We start from the raw sequence: 6000 nt of genomic DNA on the forward strand, positions 1-6000 counted from the left end.
GTTGAGATTTGAACTCATGTCCCCAAAGCAATCTACCTTGGCCACTGGATTACTAGCCCAGTGACATCATCACTACACCGCCATGTCCCGGTGATAATGACCAGATGACCTTTATTTCATGATGTTAGTTAAGGGATGAATGTTTCCCACTGCCCTCTGGTCCCATCAGATCTTTTACATTCACCCAAGCAGGCTAATGTGGCCTTCAGTTTAACATCTCATCCGAAACACATCACCTCCAAAAGTGCAGCACTCCCTCGGTACTGCTCTGCAGTGTGAGCTTTGATCTTGGCACTCAAGCCCTGGAGTGGGATTTGAACCCACAACCTTGTGCTTCAGTCGTGAGTGTGCTCACTGACACAAGTTTATTTTCCTTTTTGTTGCAACCAGTTGCCCAAAGCATACAAATTTCTTTTTCCTCCCCAGATCATTTCTGTCAGCCATCCCATTAGGTAGCACACTCTTGCCTCTGAGTCAGAAGGTTGTGGTTGCGAGTCCTCCTCCAGAGACAAATTCCAGGTTGACGCTCAGGTGCCAATATTGACGGAGTGCTGCACTGCCAGATGAGACGTTAAACTGAGGTCCTGTCTGTCATAGACCATAAGACATAGGAGCAGAAATTAGGCCATTCAGCCCATCAAGTCTGCTCCGCCATTCAATCATGGCTGATAAGTTTCTCAACCCCATTCTCCTGCCTTCGCCCCGTAACCTTTGATCCCCTTACCAATCAAGAACCTATCTATCTCGGTCTTAAATACACTCAATGACCTGGCCTCCACAGCCTTCTGTGGCAATGAATTCCATAGATTCACCACTCTCTGGCTAAAGAAGCTTCTCCTCATCTCTGTTCTAAAAGGTCTTCCCTTTACTCTGAGGCTGTGCCCTCGGGTCCTAGTCTCTCCTACTAATGGAAACATCTTCCCCACGTCCACTCTATCCAGGCCTCTCAGTATTCTGTAAGTTTCAATCAAATCCCCCCTCATCCTTCTAAACTCCATCGAGTATAGACCCAGAGTCCTCAAACGTTCCTCATATGTTAAGCCTTTCATTCTTGGGATCGTTCTCGTGAACCTCCTCTGGACCCTCTCCAGGGCCAGAACATCCTTCCTGAGATATGGGGCCCAAAATTGCTCACAATATTCTAAATGTGGTCTGACCAGAGCCTTATAAAGCCTCAGCAGCACATCCCTGCTTTTATATTCTAGTCCTCTCGAAATAAATGCCAACATTGCATTTGCCTTCCTAATTACCGACTCAACATGCAAGTTAACCTTAAGAGAATCCTGGACTAGGACTCCCAAGTCCCTTTGCCATCCAGATTTCTGAATTCTCTCCCCATTTAGAAAATAGTCTATGCCTCTATTCTTCCTACCAAAGTGCATGACCTCACACTTCCCCACGTTGTATTCCATCTGCCACTTCTTTGCCCATTCTCCTAACCTGTCCAAATCCTTCTGCAGCCTCCCCGCCTCCTCAATACTACCTGTCCCTCCACCTATCTTTGTATCATCTGCAAACTTAGCCAGAATGCCCTCAGTTCCTTCATCTAGATCATTAATGTCTAAAGTGAAAAGTTGTCCCAACACTGACCCCTGCGGAACTCCACTAGTCACCGGCCGCCATCTGTCCTCCCAGGTGGATGGAAAAGATCCCACGTCCATCATTTTGAAGAACAATAGGGGAGTTCTCCCTGGTTTCCTGGTTAATATTTATCCATCAATCAACATCACAAAATAGATTACCTGATCATTATCACATTGCTATAATAAAAGCAAAATACTGTGGATGCTGGAAATCTAGAACAAAAACAAAAATACCTGGAAAAACTCAGCAAGTCCGACATCATCTGCGGAGAGGAATACAGTTGACGTTTTGAGTCCGTATGACCCTTCATCAGAACCTTATCACATTGCTGTTTGTGGGAGTTTGCTGTGTGCAAATTGGCTACTGTGTTTTTTACATGACAACAGTGACAACCAGGGCCTGGGAGAGGGGGGTGCAGACAGTCCTAATCACTGGAGTCCATGCCTCTGGGGAGTCTGGACTCATTGGCCAAGAGACCTGTCAATCTGGATGGTCAGTATCCAAAGCAGCCAATCCGGCAAATAGACGATCCCGATTGACAGGCTACTTGACCAATGATTGATGTTGTTCTGAACCACAACAATAATTGGTTGAGTAGTAGGACGCGTCAGATTCCTGTTTGGGCCTCATCGTCATGAGGTGCTGCTGCTTCCTTAATCTTCAGACCTGGCTGGACCGCAAGTGGGTTGGTGACAGCTGTTTTAAAGCAGGTACCCCTCACACCATTTCCCCCACCTCATCCCCCACCTGTTTCCCCTGTAAAGTGCGGGCAAGTGGATTCCTCTTCAGGCCTGAATTATCCATTTCAAATCCTCAATTCACTGGAACCAACTCCTGGGCCCCCGGGGGCCGTTTTGAGATTTAAAGCCAGCCCCCTCTACCTCCCCTCCTGCCCCCGTGCATCTGGCCAGTTTTGATGGCAACAGATGTCGAGTTGGGTGGCACTGGGTAATAGAGCGGCGGTGGCGCAAGGGGATTGGGGGGGCAAGCTGGGCAGCTCGAGACTGCTAGTGTTGGCCATAAATGGAATTCGAGTCTGCCTTCAAGGTCCTTCCAGTTAGGTGGAGCAAAAGATGCTAAATTGAGACCTGGAAGTCTGATCGCCATTGAGGGCCTTCCATACCTTGACGTATCATCCTTCTTGTACCTTGGTTGTGTCAGCAAATCCTTCTACTAGGCGCCTAATGAAAATTTAATTTGGCACAGAATCTACTGCAGGTATTTGGCATGCAAGAGATAGGCCTGGAAGTCCAAGGCGGTAGACATAGCGACTGAGAAGCTGAGTAGAATTTCAATAGTGTACAGGACAGTCCAGCAGGATTTTGGGATAAAAGAGTTCATATGCAAAGGTGCAGGGCTGGGCACAAGGGCAGTTGTTGAAACCCATTGAAACCCAAAAGATTGCTATCAAAGTTCAAACGAAGCTGTGAAAACTCCTGGATGGTTTGTTTTTCAAAATAGAAATGGGAAAGAACATATGCAGGAGCAGAGTAAGGCCTGTGATTCTGTAAGAGGTAAAGCGCCTAGTGCCTCACCTCTCCCGCTCCCTCCTCCCTCGATGGTGTGTGGGCCCAGGCCACTGTGCCAGGCCCTTTCCCACCCCCTCAGCCACTACTCTTGGTGTTAACATGAAGAAAGGTTGCCATATCCTGTGTAAAATCCTTTCAGCTCCATCTCATCAATATAATGAGGTAGGTTCACGAGAAATAACCGATGACCGCCTAGGTCTCGAAGCGTGCGCCGTGTTTCTGTATCCCCAGGTTTATTTTCACTGCGACCTGACCTGGGGCGCTATGGTGGCACACCCCTGCCGTTTCCTAATTCACTGATCATGAGACCTTCGGGATGGAATCTCTATTTCTGGTTTTCTCTCTGTGGTGTTGGCACCTTGACAAGATGAGATGCACATCCTGTAGTGGGGACAATCCCTCCCTCCCTCGAAATTGAGTGAGAACCCTGAGACTGAGAGTGAACTGGACACACACGCACACACACACACACAGGCTGTTCGGTGTGGACACACACACACACACAGGCTGCTCGGTGTGGACATACACACACACACTCACACAGGCTGCTCGGTGTGGACGCACACACACACACACACAGGCTGCTTGGTGTGGACACACACACACACACAGGCTGCTTAGTGTGGACACACACAAACACCTTGCCCCTGATCTCCCCCCGCCCCCGGCCGCTCCTCCCTCCCCGAAAACCTACCCCACCAGCCAGGGAGAGGAAGAAAACCCAGGCTGAAAGCCAACCTGCCTCCGACCCCCACTTTCATACGAATCCCACCAAGGCCAGCTTGGAGTCTGTACCACCAGGGGCGAACGTAAGGTCAGTGTTAGTTAAACCCAACTCCTGAGCTCGGACCCGGTTCCCTCCCTCTTCCCAGGTGGCCGAATCTTGGGCCCTAGTTTGTCTCTTTCTAGCTCTCCTTCTTAAGTGAAAAGACAACAAAGGTTTTATTAGTTAGCTCTGCTGCTTGGCACTTTTTAATGATCATCTTCATTAATCACTATTTTTTTAAATGATAAATTTATCACCTTGACATTGATTATTTTTTTGCTCAGCAACATGTGTTTGTTTTCTTCGTACCTTAACTTTTTTTCTTTGACATTGATGTTTAATGCTGTGCCAAACCAGATCCAAGGCAGCTGCTGCTGGGTATCTTGCTGATGGGGAATGAGAGACTCACATTGAAGTCTGACTGCTTTCTGGAGGGCTGGCAAAAGGGGTTAATTTTGCTCCAATAGAAACAGGAAGTGTTGAAAATGCTCACATGTCTGGCTGAACCTGTGCAGAGAGAAACAGAGGCTGACGACACTTTGTCAGAATTTAAAGCATATCGTAGACCTGAAGCATTAACCCTGTTTCTCTCTCCGCAGATGCTGCTTGGCCTTCTGAGTGTCTCCAGCATTTTCTGTGTATATTTCAGATTTCCAGCATCTGCAGTGTCCTATTATGTGCTCCATGCTGGGAATTTATAACTGTGGTTAGTTTCAATTTAAAATGAAAAAATATTTATCACTCAATGCAAAATGTAATTTTTCTGTTAACATTGGTCAGCGCTAATTTACTGGAAGGTTTTGCCATCCCTAAACTTGGAAGCAAAACCAGGAGGTATGCGCCAATACAATATGTCACTGTTAGTTCAAGGTATTCTCATTTGCACATAGGATTGTTGTTTATAGTGCTTGTGAGGTTCAAGTGTTTTGGATGTTGATGCCTGGATATTGCACAGGGCCTGGTTCAAAGAAGCAGAGATGTTTGCATAATATGAATGACCAAGTTGCGTGTAATTGCCTGACAAGACTGCAATTGTAATTGAAAGCTCAGCTTTTGATGGTCTTTCTAAATGGAGGCATAGAGTACAAAAGCCAACGAGTTTTGCTGAAACTCTTTCGAGTTATCAACAGTCACAGATTGCAACTCTTTTGAGTACAATCACAGTTCTTGGTTTCCGGGAGTGGGACATGAACCCACAACCCTCTGATTCAAAGGCGAGGGTGCTATGAACTGAGCCACAGTTGACACCCCTATATAAAACAGTTTGACCCCACTGTGACTATGGTTCCCAATTCTGGGCACCTAAAGGATGTGAGGGGGAGGGTTAAAGGTGGGAGATGGCGGTTGGGGGGTAGGAATTAGGGGCCTGGAAACAGGAGAAGCACCAGAGCCCATGATTTCTCTCCCTGGCCCTGGCGACAACTCCTCAAAAATGCTTCCTTGGCTGTAAAGCACTTTGAGACATCTGGTAGCTGTGAAAGGTGCTATATAAATGCAACTTTTTTTTTTGTATTCGTGAAGATGGCCACTTCTTTTCTTCATTTTCTTCGTGTTGCATAGACTGGGCTTGTGTTCCCTTGCGTATAGAAAGTTAAGGCGTGATCCAATTGAGATGTGAGAAAAGATTAATGGGTTTGATAATGGTAGATAGAGAGAAACTACTTCCTCTGGTCAGGATGAGGGCGTTCAGAATAAGGAGTCATTATTTTAGAATCAGAGCTAGGCCGTCCAGGGGTGATTCCAGGGAGCACTTCTTCACACGAAGAGTACTGGAAATCTGGAACACACTCCTCCAGCTGGGAGACAATTGTAAATTTCAAAACTAAGATTGATAGATTTTTTTTTTAACCGGAGTGGGTGGATGGAGTTGAGGGAGAGAGCAGCCATGATTTAATTTACTGGCGGAACAGGCTCAAGGGGCTGAATGACCTCCTCCTGTTCAGTTGCCAAGTTGGAGAGCCACAAGTGAAGAGGAAGATGGGCGCCTCAATAAAATATTTTACCAACATCATGCTTCTGCTCCATACTCTGTGTACTGCCAACGTTTATATGGTTAATACTAGCTAAACCAGACATGACTTGCCAATATGGTAGTCTTGATAATGAAAGGTTTGTAAATGG

Source organism: Cetorhinus maximus, chromosome 34, assembly GCF_964194155.1.
Source record: "Cetorhinus maximus chromosome 34, sCetMax3.hap1.1, whole genome shotgun sequence".
Lineage (NCBI taxonomy): Eukaryota > Metazoa > Chordata > Chondrichthyes > Lamniformes > Cetorhinidae > Cetorhinus > Cetorhinus maximus.